We start from the raw sequence: 20,185 nt of genomic DNA on the forward strand, positions 1-20,185 counted from the left end.
AGGATTTCTATAAAAGGACAAATAAATGCATTTATAACATTAAATTTCTTTTGGAAATGTGCTTGTGTCTTGGATATAATTAGCGTAATGAGCAAATTTGTATAGTCCAGTATTGATGCTATTTAGTATGTGCATGACCTGGAAAGTTGTTTAGTACAGTTTTTGCAAAGATTCGAGTTTTAGATGGTATTAGAGTAATGAAGCTTGATTTCTATAAGCTTTAAAACTGGATTTTAAATTCTAACGATACAAAAGCTCCCTCCCCCCTGCGTGTTGGCAATTTGATTAGATAAGCAATGTATATGAAAAATAAAATCAATTAAAATTTCCAGATATGTCAATATGTTCACCACATTGTTCAAAAAGTGCAAAAGCACGCCAACATATCGATACGCAATAACAAAATCGTATAAATCAGTATTTTCAAGCTTGTTCGTGGATTAGAATTAGAATTAGAAAAATACAATAATGTCTAATTTTCAATACATAATAATGGCATAAGATTGCACGATGATGTGCATGGATAGTAACAAAACTACTCATCTCAGGGGCCGCGGAAGGTCTTTTTTTTAGGGTGGACAGGTTGCAGGACGAGGGGGGGGGGGAATTCAAGGTCAATGGCGGAAATACCGGAATTTTTTTTTCGGGGGGGGGGGGGGGGGTCTCCTTTTTGATAAGCCAAAAAGGAATGGGGGGGGGGGGGCTGCAACCCCCAGCCCTACCCTGGTTCCGCGAGTCCTGCATCTATTCGAATCAATGTAGGCCTATGTTGTAGAAAACATTTTTGCCACAGACATTTCATGCGCATGGTACGTGGTACCATAATAATATGGAGTATGTTTCATTTAGAATTTCGTTTTGTTGTCAGTTAAAATAAAGAAATAAAATGAAATTAAAATATTGTGATATGCTACCCTGCTCATTATTCTAATCATGCTCTTGCATTTATACATTGTTATAGTAATCAAAACTGGTTTCAGAAATGGATTCTTAATCATAGAGAACGCTTGAAAAGGTTGTGTTATCCTTATTTTCAGGCTTCCTGCATGCATTAAGCTATTAAAAGTTAAATCTTACACATTATACTAAGTTGAATAATCTATCCTAATTAGGCTAGTAGAATAATTGCTCAAGGTTGCAAAGGTGGCAACCGAGCTTAATTTACTTCAATACCAATCTTAAACGCGAATGAACTAAAAATCCTTGTACTAAACAACTTTTCTAAGTCATGCACATCGTATTACAGTTACTGTTGTACAATGTATGGAATGAGCATCTGATGGACTGTTGTACATAATATGCAAATAAGCTCATCATTTTGCTAGATATGACATTTAAGATACTCGCAGCATCTCTGTATGGAAATCTGCGCTACAAATGGATTTGTCATGATATAAACCCCTTGAAATTTGATTTATCTGTGTTTTCAGGCTGCCAGGTTTAAAATCATGAAAATATTATGCTTATCAGCAGAATATGCTAATTAGGCTATTAAAGATAATTGCCTAAGGTTGAAAAGGTGGCAAACAAACTTAATATTTTGCAGTATCCATATAGCATTGTCTAGAACACAAATCAACGAAGATCTAACTCTAAACAACTTTTCAATGTCATAATTAGTAATGTATATCTTGTACCTTCTACTGAATATGCAAATTAGCTCATTTTGCTAGTAATGATATTTTATTAAGACACTTGCATTATTTTCAAATGAAAACTTGTTATGAACATGATGAATGGATTCTTCTTCATACAAAAACCCTTGGAAAGATGTATCATCCATGTTTCCTGGCTTCCTTTATTAAGATTAGCAATAATATTAAGGCCTACATATTGCACATATGCTAATGACATAATTATGCTAAGCAGGCTAAGAAAATAATTGCCGAATGTTGCTATGGTGGTAACCAAGCTGAATGCTGTCCGAGAAGGACAGTTCCCCCTCAAGGAGGCTACTACTTTAGTATTATTGTCCATTTCCTAAAATTCAAGCTCTTATGTGCGCTGTATGAATGTTTTGGGTTTTTTGTGTTACAATTTTCTCTGTTCTTGGTAGCATAGTTACTTTGTAATACACACACCCTCACACACGAACAACACACACGCCTTTTCACACACTAAGCCCTGTACTTATCAAACTTCGTCAACGAGGTTGAATATGAAAATAGAGGATATCTGCCTATCAGGTTGGTTACCAATGTTTCTGTGTTCAGCTCGCAGTGGAACACGGCCTGGATTCGGTAACACGGATGTTGGAAAGTCGACAGCCCTCTTTTTCACTCCAATTATCGTAATGGGATGTATACTAGCACTGATCTTCTTCTGTTGCTGTATATGCCGCCTTAAATACCCTTCGCCGACACAGACTTCCGCCATTGCAGGGCAGGAGAATGGATCGACTGCTATCGACAATGCACTCGCAGACACCGGTCCAGAACACCAGCCACCGACATATGAAGACGCGATGGCATTTGATAATGCAATAAGCATTGATAACGATACATGTACTACGATAGATTCGATCGACTGAACGCTGTTAAGTTTGTAACTCTCGCTGATTCTGTTTATGCCGGGCCTTAGCTTTTCAAATGTCTTTATACGTGTTTACAGGCAAAGTCTTTTATAATGGGGGTTGGCTATACATGTAATTTGTGAGCCAATTGCAAACACGCCACGACCCTCATGTAAAACCCAGTGATAAGCTTATCAAATTATAATATCATGGCATGTATTACGTAATACAATGTATCTATTCATATCATCAATTCATTGTATGAGAGAATACGTAACTAGTCTTGAGTTGTGTCTGCATCCCTGCGTGCAATAAACAATGTACATGCATAGTACACAGGTCTCCCCTTAGAAGACAGAGCACATGTCATGCACAATGCACATATAGGCGATTGTTTGGGATATACATGTACATCTTAATTACTCGCCTGAAAGCAACAAGAAAACTATTCCGAAGCATGTACTAAGTAACCAGAACTTATCGATAGCTCTTTAGCTCGTTTCTATTGTCAACAAAAGAAACTTAAATGCGCAGTGTACAATAATGGTTGTATGATGTGATAGCATTTATCATACATACATTTCATAAAGTGAGGTTATTGCATTTTTGAGTAATCATTCAGTTTGCTTTTTATTATATGTAATAATACGTGCCACAATGCTACAAAAATGTCTCATTCGGGCATAACTTAAAGGCTCATCGTTTTTGTGAGGCACTGATGAGCACTGTAAGAATATAAGAAAATCTGGTAATAGAAGCAATGTCTATACATGAATATTGCAAAGCATGGCGCGTTCGAAGATAAACAAAGTCTATTTGTACTTTTTCTTGTTAATTCAGTAATCATCATAATGAAATTATATTTATAATATGGTGTTTTATCTAAAGATGCCAGATAAGGTTTGGTATTTGGTGAAGTTAGAAAAGGTTGAAAGTTATGAGGCTAATGAGTTTTGTATATTGGAAAATACAATTATAATTGAGATATGCATATAGGTGAGATATTTTTTGGTGTATTGTGATGATTCAGGAAAGGATATTAATGAGTATACATTAATGAGTATATATTAATGAGTTGAATAATGTATTCATGTTGATAGCTTTTGTATAGTTGTAAACTTCGGTTTAATGTATCATGCTGTTTGGTGGTGTATGTGATATACTGTATGTTCAAATGAGTTTCAGTCGTATTCTGCATGCGATATGTCTGTGATGTACCTGTGATGTATAATTATATTATGATATTTCTTTTATTGTGATATTATCCAATATAAAAAAAAATTACATTGTGGACAATAAAGTAATCCATCAATCCATCAATCAATCAATCAATCAGTCAGTCAGCCAATCTAAGTTGATATCTTAAAATGAATCTGAAGCATGAAAAATGTCAAGAAGGGAATCATCTTCGCGGGATTTTGCTGATTTCATGCACTATGCAGGATTGCAGAATTAGGTCGTGGGCATGGTATATGGGGTCATTGCATTTATAAAAGCTGGTATACTGAACTCGTATATCCTGCAATGAATGAATAGCAACAGTTTTCTGTGACAATTCTGTACGTGGATACATGGAGAGTCTTACAAAATTAACATTTGAATTCGATATTATAGAGTAGGGTCATTGTGTATATCATGGTCCCTCTCGCCCAGATTGTAATGGGTATTATGGATAGACAACAACGTTGTAGTAGAAATACATTTGTAGTTCTAAAGAGCCCCCTGGGGAGTAGTGATAATTTATTCACTGAAGAGTCTTCCTTCACACAAGACTATTAATATTATAATCATTATGTGAAACGTTAACCTTCCGTGATTCCTTTAAAAAAAAAGATTTTAACTCATGTATGTCCAATTTTTTATCTTCATTCTATTTCATCTTACTCCATTCAATCAAACTGTTTAAATGGTGTGGAAATGTACTTTTGCCACAATCTGAAATGCACCGAGTTCCTGGCCAATATTTCTGGCGATATTCAAATACATTGTAATACTACTCTACAAATTTCAATCTTAAGTATGCAGGTTCTGTGCCTGTCTTTGAAATAAAGATTTGATTCTCGACAATGTCTGACGTGATTAAGCCTGTCCTCCTGTACAATGTAACCAACACGCAATATATATGTCATATATATATGCAATATATATGCAATATATATATATATATATATATGCAATATATGCAATATATATGCAATATATATATATATATATATATATATATATCATACAAATATATATAATTCAAATGACATGTACAACACGTTACTGTCAGTGGACAGCAAGCAGACTTATTTCGCGTATTATGAGATCAGTCTTTGCTAAAAGAACATCATGAACCAGAGAATGGAACGAAAGGAAATAGAGAGGTATGCAATGATCTTTCGACCATCAATGTGTATATTCCCATCAAAATTATCACCGCGTTTATACAATGACTTCATTTTCCAGAATAGCTTTGACTGATGCACTGCAAAGAACAAACAAACCGAGGCATATAACGTGTGAAGTGAGTGGCATAATTTCCATCAAGCAAACATAGGACGTGTTCGAAAGCAAACTGACATTGCTACATCAATCTGAAAATACACATACAAAAATCATTTTACGACCATGAAACAGTTGAAGGGTCAACGTTCAAAGGAAGTAATAGAACGGGGAAACTACTCTCCTTAAGTTGTTCGTGTTGACTTCAATAAAGGTGTAAAGTAAAACAAACTTGACAATATATACATTTTTTTATTACAATAATGACAAAGCGAAGACAATCTCTGTATTTTCCAATTTTTATCTTTTCACACAGCAGTAACAATTAATCTAACACGTATGTACATAATAGTTGTAAAAGTAAGTTTGAGAAATGTTGCGTCCTAGACAGCATGCAGGATATTAAATGAAGTTACGACATACCACACAGCCTGAAAGCACCTGCTCTGATTTTATCCTAACGTGACTTTCAAACTGTACTCTCCAGAGCTTAGAGCACATATTAATGCACGGAATTGGAGTTATCATTATCAGTCACAGGTATCCTTCATTATTCATGTACGACCATTCACTTGATGTTTGGATGAATGAAATACGCAGGTAAACCTTAAATTCAAAATCATTATATATATAACATACTTTATTTCCTTTGCAAATCAAAGCATGTGATAAATAATCCTAGGATACTACCTGCCCACAGGCAGGTACGTACAAGGAAAGAAATACAGTGGACCCGGTCCATGCACCACAATTGACAGTTACACAAATATATACATGTATACAAGTACATTTACACACAAACATCTTTTATTTCTATAAATATGATAAAATGCTACCACGACTGATATGTGAGCACTACAGCAAAACTGAATGAGATTCACATTATACTGTAGGTCCTACATGTATTATCTTACACTACAAAATAAATTACAATCATATAACTGTCTCAACATAGAACAGACATGACACTGAACTATAGAGTACATGACGAACATTAAACAGAAAATATGACCTCAAATAAGGCAATCATGGTTACTTGGGATCGTGAATGTTCGCTGAATAATGAGAAACATGTCATTCAAAACTAGAAATATCACTGAAGGTGATTAATACCCCCGCCCCGTGACGACAGTCTTACCCAAGGAATGATCTTTCCTTGATCTTCTGCCATTTAAATGCCGTTACCATGGCAACGCAGCTTCCGACACGTCTGAAAAATATGTCTTGCACATCTTCCCACCAAGACTATTGTGTGTGCCACATTTCATAAGCTTTTGTCAAAAACTGAGGAAGTAGTTCAATCCACAAGATCTTTCCTTGATCTTCCGCCATTAATATGCCGTTACCATGGCAACGCAGCTTTCGACACGTCCAAAAAATATGTGTTGCACATCTTCCCACCAAGACCAATGTGTGTGCCACATTTCATGAGCTTCAGTCGAATACAGAGGAAGTAGTTCAATCCGCAAGATCTTCCCTTGATCTTCTGCCATTTATATGCCGTTACCATGGCAACACAGCTTCCGACACGTCCGAAAAATATGTCTTCCACATCTTCCCACCAAGATCAAGGTGTGTGCCACATTTCATAAGCTTTGGTAAAAAAACTGAGGAAGTAGTTGAATCCGCAAGATCTTTCCTTGATCTTCTGCCATTAATATGCCGTTACCATGGCAACGTACTTTCGGGTACGGTCAAAAAATGCGTCTTGCACATCTACAACCAAAGGCACACATCTGTACCAAGTTTCATGGAAATTGGGCAAAAACTGAGGAAGTAGTTTGCAACACAAAATTTTCCATCATTTTGGCTCATAATATGTGAGCTGTTACCATGGCAACATACTTTTTGTCACTGTCAAGAAATGTGTCATGCTGACCTATATCCTAAGACAAACATTCAATATGAATTCCATGAGAATTGGAAGAACACTGATGAAGCAGTTTTGCCATGAAGCATTTTGCCCTATATTTTACCAATAACATGCCGTTACCATGGCAACGCACTTTTTGCCACTGCGGAAATATGTGTCTTGCACGTTAACATATTCAGATGAACATCTGTACCTAATTTCATAAAAATTGATCAAAAACTGTGGGAGGAGTTCGCGACGCAAGATTTGTACCCATTTTTGCCCATAATATGCCGTTACCATGGCAACGTACTTTTGGGTACTGTCGAAAAATACGTCTTGCACATCTACAACCCAAGGCACACATCTGTGCCAAGTTTTATGGGAATCGGTTGAAAACTGAGGAAGTAGTTCGCGACGCAAGATTTGCAACGGACCGACCGCCCGACCGCCCGACCGACCGCCCGACCGCCCGACCGTCCGCTGATTCCTATATACCCCCTTCAAACTTCGTTTGGGGTATAATGATAATGCTGAAGCTGTTATTGCACAATTCAGGGTGAAACGATATGAGTTTGGGCTGCAGGTCACCAAGCCATTGACGACTATGAATAATCACGAGAAAACTGAAGAGAGTTCAACAAGCTGATATCAAAATCTGCGCTGAACTAAAGGCTGAATAAAATTTGAATGTAAACATTTGTCCTTTTTTTCATCTATGACTCTCGGGAAATTTAACTACAGCACATGAGCTACTTGAATGAGAAGAGTTATAGTGGAAGATTTGACACATGCATATCTAGTGGTGATTCAGAAAAAAAAAATGAGTTACTTCCGTAAACCGCATCCACGTCTGAACATGACGCTGAATGTTTTTGTATTATATACTGTAGTTCTACTAATGGAATTTTTTTTTTTCTCTCTCTCTTTTGATTTTGGTAGTTCAACTGATAGAAATCACAAAAGCATCAGATCCTTTCTCTGGATACAGTAACTCACCCTATCTACAGAGGACAATATGAAAAAAACAAAAAAAAACCCCACTGGAATTATATGTGAAATTGCCGACACTAGCAGAGACATACAAACTGGAAGAAACGAAATTGTCTCTACAAAATCTCTCATCATAATTGTGCAATGTATAATTCTGTTACGGCTTTTTGGATGGATGGAAATGAATACAAACTGAACAAAAAAAAAAAAGGCAATTATAGCTAGAAGAGGAAGAGAACATTCCAGCGGGCACATGAGAAAATAAACAGATTGAGGAGACGTCAGCAGATGCTATAGAATTGGGACATCAGCTATAAGTAGAACAGCAGAGGGCAAAGACCCAATTGAAGACAGGACAATACTGAGATATCGGTTGGCAGTCATGATCTGCCTGAAAAGAAGGGAGAATGTACACGAGGTCAACCGGCCCAGCAAAACAGAGGTATCAAGAAGTGCCATGAGATGGAACCCTAATGTTCAACGGGTATGGCATCCAATCCATCAAATGAACCTTGAAGGGATGGTTCCACAGCCACAGCTGCAATAATGTCTATCAACATGAAGGCTTTTATGATCAATAAGGAAAATATTTTAAATGTGTGTACCACCTTGCACCCTCCTTATTAGTAAACAATTTTGCTTTGCATGATGATATAGCATAACGCATAACACGTAACTCACATCAATTCACACTTGAGCCCCTTATAGATTATGGAATTTTACAGGCGATTATCTGTATGCTCAGCAGTATCTTATTGGAATGATTCGCCTTTAGAGACACGCTGTTCCCCTAATTTAGGATTGTTTTAAAGTATAGTTTATGATATGTGTGTTCTATATCAAGAAAGATTTTAATCAATGACTAAATCCACACAGTTATATCAGTTGTTTAATTTGTGCAATAGATGTTATTGTTCATTGTTTTCCCGAAATAATCTCATTTTCTGTTAATTTAGAAACTGTTGTAGTATTTACATGTCCTGAAATTGTTGTATCAGCGTTATTTTTTTTTAAAGTGTATTTAATTGTATATATTTCTTTTTTCTTTTTTTTCTTTTTGTTATTAACGGCAATTCTGCAGTATTTTATGTGTTGTGTTTAAAAGCGCCGCGATGTAAACCAGCCAATGCTGACTTGGGCCACTCTTTTTAAAGATGTGAAATGAATAAATAAATAAATAAATAATTTTAAGATGTTAACTATGAACAGTTAGGCTCATCCATTGAAAGAGTTGTGCAAGAGTTCAATAGGATGACATCCAGCATTTTATAGCTCGGCAACACCAACCTAACTCCATTTTATTAGCCACTTTAAAGGCGCAAGCAAAGACTGTGGACGTACTGTCAGCATTACTATTGCTTATCCAGGAAAGGTAAAAGGACAGGAACCGGTGAAGTTAGGAAATCCAAAAGAATGCTGGCAAGGAAAGGGCCAGACACTGACCCACGAAGAAATGGTCAAGAAGAAACTTGTGAAGAAAATATGGATATGAACATTTACTATGAAAATTTAAGAGGTACACAGTCAACGTATGACTCTTTATCGGCCTTAGGGGCGTGCTCAGAGCAGAGTGCTTTGATGTAGAGCACCTCTCTGCATTATTACCTCTACAGACACGTCGTAATTGAAAACCATGGTGCGGGAACTAGTGTGCGTGCCATTGTAATATAGTAAGAGACTTGCAGGACATAAGTGCCTTCCCACACACTACACTAACAAAACACCTTCCTAATGCCCTCCCTCACAACTGGCGGCGAGGATGGGAAGCTTCAGACGACTGGACAAAAGGCGGCTACTATGAGCGGGCAAGCTTGTAGTTTTGCACTTTGTATTAGATTTGCATTGAAATTTGTAAGTTTTTGCTCGACTGCAAATCAAGTAAATGATTGAGTGTATATACTGTTTTCCCCCATAGTGAAGTGGGCTGAAGTTGAATACCATCATCTTATCCAACCAGAGGAAAGGAGCCCAGAGAGTAGCAGAGTCCAGGCCACATTGGAAGATCTCTTATCTCCTCCCCCCCCCCCCCAAACGCAGCTGGTTATGGCACCTGAGAAGAGGCTGCCTAGCTTCACTGAACAAGGAGAAGTTACAGTTTTTGTCAGTGCTAAGAGAAATGCTTTCGTAAGGTACGCTGTCCCAGAAGACAAACAAGGCACATTTCTCATAGACAATCTAAGGGATTGCCCCAATTCAGAAGTGAAGTCTTTCATTGAAGAAAGCAAAACGATTAAGGAACTCTTTACATTCCTGGAGATGTCGTACACAGACCATGTGCAGGTTGGAGAGCTGCAGCGCCTCTTCATAAGCATACCAAAGGGAAACTGTCAGGGACTACGCCGTGGACCTGGAGAGAAGGTTCCAATGGCTTATGATGAAGGAAACCAAGCAATGCGCAAACCCAGAGGCCACCCTGGTGGAACAGTTCCTTGAGGGCATTGATCTGTACCTTAATAATACCCTGGGAGACATACATGAGCTCAAGCCGTTCAGGAAGATAAGGGAGTTTGTGAGAAAGAGGGAGCAGCAAGAAGATGCAAGGTCTAAATCCAGCTCGTTAGGTGCCGCCCACCAGGCTGCAGTTCAGATGAAAGTTCAACCTCTCCACCCATGCAGGTTTAGATGTCCTAAAGTTTGTTAGAGACATGGCTGACCGATATGTAGGAGATTTTAATGGTCTGACCAAATCAATGTGCCCACCCCCTTGACCGGCAAGGACAACTGAGACAGCCACTAACTGCTGGTAATCCAAATAGAGGTCTATGTTTACACTGTGGAGTCTTTGGTCACCTTGTATCATCTGTTACGGAACAGCCTCAGTGGCGTCACAAAGATGCTTTTGGAGAGGCAAACCTTTGACACAGTAGCTATCTTGTGCTGTCTGCTCAGCAGGCAGTGTCACTTGAGACCTGCAGCCCAACTGAACCTGGAACGCAGCCGTCTGATGAACTCCTGGAACCTAAGCAGAATGTAATCATACCTGCAGGAGTTACAACCCAGTCTTCCATCATTGGAGTAAAGGAAGGGCATTTCCCAGTTGTCTGCAATGAGAATACAGAGGATGTTGTGCTCCCAGACAGTCAGGTCTTAAGTGGGGAAGGGCAGACCAAATTGCACAGAGGTATCGAGTCCTATGTTCCTCAGCACCAGCAGCAGCTGAAGACTGCAAGAGCAGTGGCAGTGAAAAATGCAGAGGCAGCAGCTGTCGCAAGACAAGCAGTATAGGCCCAAAAGGCTTTTGAGAGGCCTCTTCGTGGTGTTTGACAGTATGTTCTAGTGAGAGGACATGGATTGAAGGGAAGAGCAAAGATTGTTGACATCAACAGCCCTTGGCCAGAGTGTGCCAACCAGTCTTGGTCAGGAAACCACCTTTAATGAAGTCTAGATGGTCAGTCAACTGATGACACCCTAGAAGACCACCACCTGATCAGTAACATTCATACGCACATCAACAAAGCCAACAACGAAGAAACTTATTTATGACTTGTTGAAGCTATTGTTGATGCAGTCAAGGTGGTTATGCAACAAGTGCACGAGGCCATTCCACTAGACCTCCACAAATTCAGAGAGGAATTTGCAGTGCTGAAGTCCTTGGTGCAGGAAATGTTAAGGTAGCTGAGTGAAATGCAGAGATTGTACGTTGATACAGCTATACTTCCGGAGACAATGCCTACATTTCCATAGAATCACTGAGCACAAGGCTGAAAACACTGACCAGCTGATCATTGACGTGGCGCATCGTCATCTTGGCATCACACTTGACCCTGTGCAGTTTAATCACAGCCATCCTGTAATCCTGAGATCATGGAACATGGAGCACAACAAGCCAAAACCGATCATCAAGTTCTCACAATACTACACGTGGCAGGACATCTACAAGACAAGACCAAAGCTGAGAGGCACCAACATCTTTGTGCACGAAGACCCTATAACAAAGAGACAAACCATCGTCAAACCGATCTCATGACAAAGTTAGGAAGGTCTATAGACTCTTTACAGAAGTACACAGTCCTAAGCATAAGAAGATCACCATTACCTCCCTCGCAGGCATCAACAACAAACTGTGAACCGACGACTATACTTTGTATTTATTGTAATGATCAATGTTAAAAATGGCACTTAATCCATGTACGTGTTGCAAAAAGTCTGTGAAGAAAGATTAGCCTTATGCTGTGCCATGTGTAATCAGTGGACGTCCATTATGTGTGTGGGTGTTTCTAAGAAACTGTACAGCTCCGATGAAAAGTTTATCAACTGGCAATGCACAAGCTGTTTAATACAAAAGCTCCCATTTTATAGCGACTCAAATGCATCCTTCTGGTACGACAGAAGACTTGCAGAAGAAAATAATGTAGTGAAAGTAACTGTAGTTGTACAGGTAAGTGGTGTAAGTGGTGTTGTAGCGACGACAGGCTGGTGGAAAATACATGTGTATAGGAATTCTTGATATTGACAGCGTTTCATATGAGCCTTCATCTGATCAACCATGCAGAGAGTGATAAGGACCTGCACAAGGGACAGCAACCAGACAGTGATGATGACCTGCCTCCCACTCAGTTTATAAAGAAGTGCAAGTACCCCAGGATTTCATAAAATCCATTATGGCAAATATCAATTTATAGCAATAAACAAATAACACATCATCCCCCTCTTTAGATAATTCTATCATCAAATTCTAGTTATACATATAAGTACACGTGTAATGGCACTTATGTGTCCTTAGTGATAGATATGTATACATTTTTTGATTCTGTCGTGCATTTCTTCATGACCTCAAGTCTTCATTTTTCTCTTGTCAATTAATCTTTGCATTGAAGTGAAAATCACAACATGTTCAATTAGGCGTTCCATCCAGTTCAGGTTTTTGTACAGTGTCTTTACACAACAAAAGAACCTGAGAAATCAAAAGTGGATGCGCGGAGGGGTCATCTGAACACCATCACCACTTTTACTGGAAAGCAGCATGGTAATGATAAGTTGTACGTTGCTACACTTATTATCAAAATGTTGAATTCTTTTCTTCACAACCCAATTCAAATGGCTGCAGAAACGAAGAAGTACCAGAAACCCAAGTCAGGGTGCCAAGAGAATCCAATTAGCAAGAAAAAAAAAAACCCATCAGGAACATCAGAAACATTGCCATGTAAAGAAAAAAAAAATTACAAGAAGGCAAGAGCTATTAAGAAGAGGAAGATTTTAAAGCTATTGGATAAAACAGACTTACAACAGGTTCTTTCAACTGCCCCTGGAAATGTATCTTTTCTGTACTACAAGAGGAAGCTTTCTCCATACAATTTCGCTTTACATGACGAGGGAACTGGCTATAAGGGCACCACTATCTTTGGACTGAAGCCAGCAGCAAATAGGGGTCAAGTAAAAAAGGATCCCTCCTCATGCATCACGTATACAAAGTATGCCTCCCACCATCCACAAATTAATCTTTGTATTCAGAAAGTTGCAGTGTCAAAATCGTATCAAAATGTGATAGCTGCACTCTGGTATTTTACCAGGACAAGAATGACTTCCGCTGTGCCAATGTCAGCTGGCAGGCCTGGGAGCTCAGCTGAACTGTGTTGTAAACATTTGACTCACGCTCGTCTTACTCTCATTGATCGCCTGTATTGCCTGCTTCCGCGTAGTGTTCTCCACTAGCGGTTTTATCCGGGGGCTCATTCACAGCTCTACCAAAATTTGACCAAGCATTCTCAAGTAGAAGATGAAAATGTACTATAAGGGCCCAAATTTTTAAAGATTCCTAAATTTTAGGAGATTGAGGGCCCCCTGGGCCCCGGGGTGGGATATGGTGCCCATTTTAATAAATTGAGATCCTAACCCCCTAGGGATGCTATACCTGCCAATCCATGAGGTTTTCAAGAAGAAGATGATTGTATATTTAGGCCCCCATTTGGACCCCCTACCCCTAAGAGGGGCACCCCTGGATCTGCTATGAACAAACTTGAAATTACAGTAATTAATGTATTAAACCACATAGTATTATCTTAGCTCTATCACTTCTGATTTTAGAGAAGATTCCTTAAGTTTGGGAGGTTTGGGCCCCTTGGGGCCCTCCAGGTTGGACTCGGTGCCCATTTGAACAAATTGAGATCCCTTGCCCCTAGGGATACTACCTGCCAAGTTTGGCAAAAATCGGTCGTGGGATTCTTAAGATGAAGCTGAAAAGGTACAATTTAGGCCCCATTGGGACCCCTACCTACTACCCTCGCTGGGTCCTAGGGGGGACACCCCTGATTCCGCCATGAACAAACTTGAAACTACTGTTATCAATGCGATTACTCATAGTACATTATCTTAGCTCCTCACTTCTGGTTCTAGAGAAGATGATTATCACGCAATAAGTTCTAGAAGGGAAACTACACCGAATGTTAAGACGTAACAAAGTAACCTGTAAGAATATAATTTAGAGGAAATCATTTATGTCTAGTTTTAGGGGGAAAGTATTCGTCTTAAAAATCTATTCTGGTGCGTTCGCTCACGCACAGGTACCTTGGCCAGGACACGCACCCCTAGGGTAATTATGATTAAGACAATGGTATATTTCTCCCTCTGACATTGACCATATACGATGATTTTTATGTTATACTAATAAAGCGCTGGCCGCTTCGCTCGCTGACGCAAAATCATTAATGATTCATATACAAAACGATGAGTCGCAATGGACATTTGCTCTTATGCTGTGTTGTACTGATGAATAATGGAAACTATGTAGTGGCAGAATTGCTGGGAATTTCTCATCCCCCCTTCCTAATTGTTCCCTCTTTAAAGTGCGTAGGTCATTGTTGTTTAGCCGTTATAATCCGCGTATTTGATTATGGATTTCCGACGCTCTTCAATTGACTACAGAAAAACAAAAACAAAAATACGCCGAGCAACCAGCCGCACATGAAACATCAGAGGACAGCCGCACATATTCAGTCACGTTCATTAGAAGCGCACGCCGTCCGACGCTTCGAGTGGTGACTGTCGAAACAAAACATGCCTACGAACCAGCCGTCCATGTACTACATGTACATATCAAACGTTCCACATAATCGAATTCCGGAGAATTCGCGCTATTCGTGTTCTTCGATTTTTCAATGCAAAACGTCAATCTGAGCTCATTACTGCATGCGATCAATACGCCGTCAGGTGATTTACCGTCAGGTGTTTTCCAGCTGATACAGAGGAAAGAAAATAACATGGAAGTCATTGCATCCAATAAGGGTCGCTTGAAAATCATTCATGTCGGACACATGCACATACGAAACAATTTGAGGGCAAGAATTCAGTCATTTGGATATGCGCACGGCGTACACATGGATGTAAGGGAACTATCAAAACTGATCTCAACCGGGCCCAACCTCGCCCAACCGCGCCCAGGCAACCCACATAACCATGATGCAGACCTAGTCGGTGCTGAAATTGCGAAGGGACGACAAGAGATGAAGGCGCGGGCGTCCACCACTCGATCACGACACGTAATTCCACAAATATAGTACAGTCAAACCTGTCTATAGCGGCCACCTAAGGGAGACAGAAAAAGTGGCCGTTATAGACAGGTGGCCGCTATAGACAGGTAATCCAACTTTGTGTGCATTGCTTATATGTACATGTATCATTGTTGCATCCTTACATGTTCATGTATGTGCGTACGTATGCACACGTGTGTTTCATGCATTTAACCATGCCGGTGTATATGAAATTGTTGCACAGTAGTATGTGTACTGTCGTGAAGAAAGCTTAACACTAGTGCATTATTATGACTGAATGAGGGATGAATGGCGATCACTGAACGTTTCCCGCACGGCTACAAAGGAGAAAACACGCTGAATTATCGGCTCGGCTAGAGCTACATTGGGTTTTTTGGCCACTATAGACAGGTTAAAATCTACCGCGGGAAACAAAATTTGTGGCCGCTGGCCGCGTTAGACAGGTGTCCGCTATACACAGGGTCTTTAACAGGGCTTTTCTCTCGGGAGGATTTTTCAGTGGCCGCTGTAGACAGGTGGCCGCTATATGCAGGTGGCCGCTAAGGCAGGTTTGACTGTATTTACATTCTATTCCACAAGAAGCTATGACAAAATGATTAGAAAAGAAAAATCCTTTGGCAGTGATAAGAAATTGGTTTCGAATTCATTGAAGCATGCAAGAAGAGTGCTAGCAAAATATAAAATGTTTAACCCATCCTTTTGCGTGTCTTGAGTGTACCTTCCCCTTCGTTTCTTGTGTATATCTATGTAGGCTGCAGTTATCATCGCCGAGGCAGATCCGGCCAACCTTCAAGGCGACATTCCAACCAGCCAGCTTCTTCCGTTCACCCCGGAGGAACTGACAGAGGGATACGTCACCCTTGAGCGGCAACTTTAGACGATGGACACACCAAGCTTCGCTCTACCTACGGGCATGACCCAAGCAACCCTATACTCCAACAGAACATGGAACTGATAGCGGAGAACGCCAGGCTTCGGGAGGAGGCCAGAGACACTAGGGCAGTGATCACAACACTCGAGGCGAGAATGACCATGCTGGAGAGGAAGGTGTGCGTGCTCGAAGCCACGCAAGAGCGAGGACGGATAGAGGAGGTGCAATTGACACGGAGGACAAAGAGGAGAGGAGAACGATGTGGAGCGCGAGGCAGGTGATGTTGTTCCTCCCCAAGTGATGAACGACTTGCGTCTGAGTCCAGAGAACGTACGTCGTGTGGCAGTGCAACTCGCGAAAGAGATGTTCAACGAGGAGGAGCGGATCGACTCGTGCCTTGCAAGGACGGATAAGCAGCGCGTTGCGGAGATCCAGAGGAACTTGTGGGAAATATGCCCAACGCCAGCGAGGAGGAGGAAACAGGTGTGGAGCATGGCGCAGAAAGCCATAGACATAACACTATCTCAGGAAATGCAGGAGGATCAACAGACTGGGTGTGTGAACGAGCTCAACACAGGCGCATGCAGAGGGAGCGAGCGGCGAACCGGCGGCGGCTGGCGCGGGTGTAGACGAACCTTTCCTTTCTCTGTTACCTTTCTATGATTTCGATCTTCCACATAGTTTATATATATGTTAATCGTCTCTTCTTCTTCTTCTTCTTCTCCATGTACAGATTGTAAATATGTATATGCAGATTGTTGATATGTATTTGTATGTTTCAATATGTACAGATTATAAATTGCCTACATGCACCTTTTCAGTTACCGTCTTTTTTATGCTTCCTATGTGCATATCTTTCACATTATCTTGCCCAACATCTCTATATCTTCTTATTCCTGCCTCTTCTGAAGCGTCTTTTCTTCTCCTTAATATACAAACTGTATATGTATCAACTATGTGTCAATATATACACTGACAGTTTGACGAAGATACAATGACGATGTGCAGTAGACACGTATTGGTTATGTCTGTATATAGTGTGTCTGTATATAGTGTATAAATATGTATATATTGTTATCATAAGCCTTTGCATACTGAAATACTCAAAAGCGCATACTTCTGAACTGTCATGAATACAGAATTCACAGTAAGCAAACATGTATTTGAATAAATATAATTGCTCCTATAGCAATGCATGACAAATAATGTGTGCACGTGGTTGACTTGAAAGTTTATCTGTGTACTTTTTTTTGGTTAAGAATGTGTGTGTGTGTGTGTGTGTGTGCGCGCGTGTGTGTGTGTGAGTGTGTAGCCAAAGTGCATAGCAAATGCCATTGGAAAGCGAATGTGAACAAGATCTGATACATGTCACCAACCCCCCCAAAACATCAAACTTCATGACTTCACGCAGATTCACATCTTGTGATACAGACAAGACAGTTTTTGAAAAGTTGAAATACGTTACATTTCCATCTTCATTGGTCACAGCTGAGCAAATCTATTATTTTCTACTAGTCTAAAAAAAAAAGATGGCATCAGGATGCCCAGTTTTCAAGTTTTGTGGAATCCACGCCACTCAATCACAAAAATAGCCCTCGTAATAATCGATTCCTTACATGAATATTACTCAGAAAAAGTAATAACATTATTTTATTCACACACGTATGATGTGTAGTTCAAAAGATATATTATAGAAGACCAGTACAAGCCTTGTATCTGCCATGCATTCATTTGGTAAATATGCTGTGGTGGCAAGAGCACTTCACCGGAAAGGGAGAAAGGCAAGACATGTTAAGTTGAGTGGGAGCAAGCACATTGGTGTACAACCGACTGCCACTACAAGACGCAGAAGCTATATGGGAAGAGGAGGGTCAAGGTTTCATGCAGGGCGGCCATCAAAATCCTCCAACATTCCCGAGCATGGATATTCCCACCCCCAATCATCCCAGTCTTCTGCTGTGCTCCCTCTTCCACGCAGAAGAGTGCCAGCCCCACACAGTGTAAGCCATGCTGTCGCTAATAACCAGTCACTTGGTACTGATAATTAAAGATGATTGTGTAAAGCTGATCATAACATGGACTGATCCTATGAGACATTTTCTCGATCTCCATTTTCAGTTTTAAGTGTTATATAATTGTAGAATCTTCTGGAAGTAAGTTATTTCCATTTTTTTTTTAAAGGAGAAAGCAACCCAGGCATCATGTGGGCTCTTAGTGAATAGAGATGACCAATAAGAGGAAACAATGAACGTTTGTGGAAAATTGGACAATTTGTTTAAGAGTTCTGAACTTTGAAAGTGTCAGTAAATCCCTGTTATTGGGATCCTTCAGTTGGCAACTTTGCCAGCACCTGTGAGGTCATTGTGGACAACTCTTAATTCATTTTGTACATAATTTTTCCAAAAAAAAAAATGATTTATATGAAATTTCAAGTAAGGAATCAACATAATTCTTTCCAAAAGAGCTTTCAGAATTGATATAGCCATGTCATACTCAAACAATAAATCAAAAGAATCTTTATTTTTCTTGAAGATAGAGAAAAAGGTTAAATTCTGTGTACAAAATGAATGGAGAGTTGTCCATGATGACATCACAGATGCTGGCAAAATTGCCAATTCAAGGATCCCCATTGTAAGGATTTAACTAAACTTTCAAAGTTTATTACTCTTGAACAGACTGTCCAATTTTCCTCAGACTCTCACTGTTTACTCTTCTTTTTCTTCTTCATTCACTGGAAGCACACTGATGTCTGGGTTGCATTATCCTTTTATCTGCTCATAATCATAGAAATATCTGGAAGAAATATCACTATTCATAGCTTGTTGTAATAACGAGCACACAAAGAATTATTGTAATTGCTAAATATCTAGAAGAACATTCTAAATCACTCTCTATGTCTTGTGATACACTAACTTGCATTAATATGATTTGCAACAATTCCTGTGAAAAGATGTTAAAATAATTGGATGCATACATGTGTCTAAGCTTCTTGAATACCAGTGATTCATTCTAGTTTTGTTTTGTAGCCCCAGCTCATTCCAGTATGTTAATCACATTTCCTACTAGAGCTTTCAACATACTTGACCTCGTATTGCAAAATGGTCTATTTATAACAGTCTGTAGAACTTATGTAATTTAACAAATAAAGAATGTAACTTGTTTACAGCTAAGCCCAGTAGAGAAGATAAAAAGGATAGATCGGGAATATTCTAGTTGTGGTAAAATTTGTATACAGTATAAGCTGGGAGATTTTTCATATTGGGTCAGAATTTATCCAGAATCTACGAGAGGCTAGATCCACATTAACAACTTGTAATACATTGTTACGTTCTGATTTTTAGGAGAACTGGCATCGTGGCATAAGTATCTTGATGTAATGGAACAATCACGATGTATTTACTCATATTTATCGAAGTCCCTCTTATAATGAGATGAAATTAGTGCTTCCATTTGAGAAGACCTTTTTTTCAAAACAGGAACTTTTTATTGGGACGCTATGTCTACGTCTTTAATTAGTTGTAAAAAATTTATTCCTTATTTTCAATACACTCAACAAAAATCATGAAACTTATTCAAGTTTTACTTTGGAAATGTGTTACTTAATGTATTTGCAAATGCAATTAGATAAACCATTAAGACAGGAATTTTTTAGATCAGTATACACACGTAAATTAATATTCTTTGTTTATTTTGAAATAATGTGTATTCTATCTCACCTTAAGATTAGACAGGTTAAAGTTATGCAGGATTTGTGAAGTCGTATTTCATGAAATATCTGTTTACCTATTCATATCTTAAATGAAATTTAGCTTTTCGACTTGCACTCATGAGATTAAATGTTTATTTGTTTGAAGCTATTCTTCAAATTTGTTGTACACCTACTTGTAATAACCATCGTTTCATTTATGTATTTATTTCATATTCCTAACATGGCATTACCTCTAGTTTTAGGCAACGAATGGGCAACGAATGGGGTGGGGATG

This window comes from Diadema antillarum, unplaced genomic scaffold (assembly GCF_040938485.1).
Source record: "Diadema antillarum isolate AM-2024a unplaced genomic scaffold, OU_Dant_1.0 seq00000301_RagTag, whole genome shotgun sequence".
In the NCBI taxonomy this organism is placed as follows: domain Eukaryota; kingdom Metazoa; phylum Echinodermata; class Echinoidea; order Diadematoida; family Diadematidae; genus Diadema; species Diadema antillarum.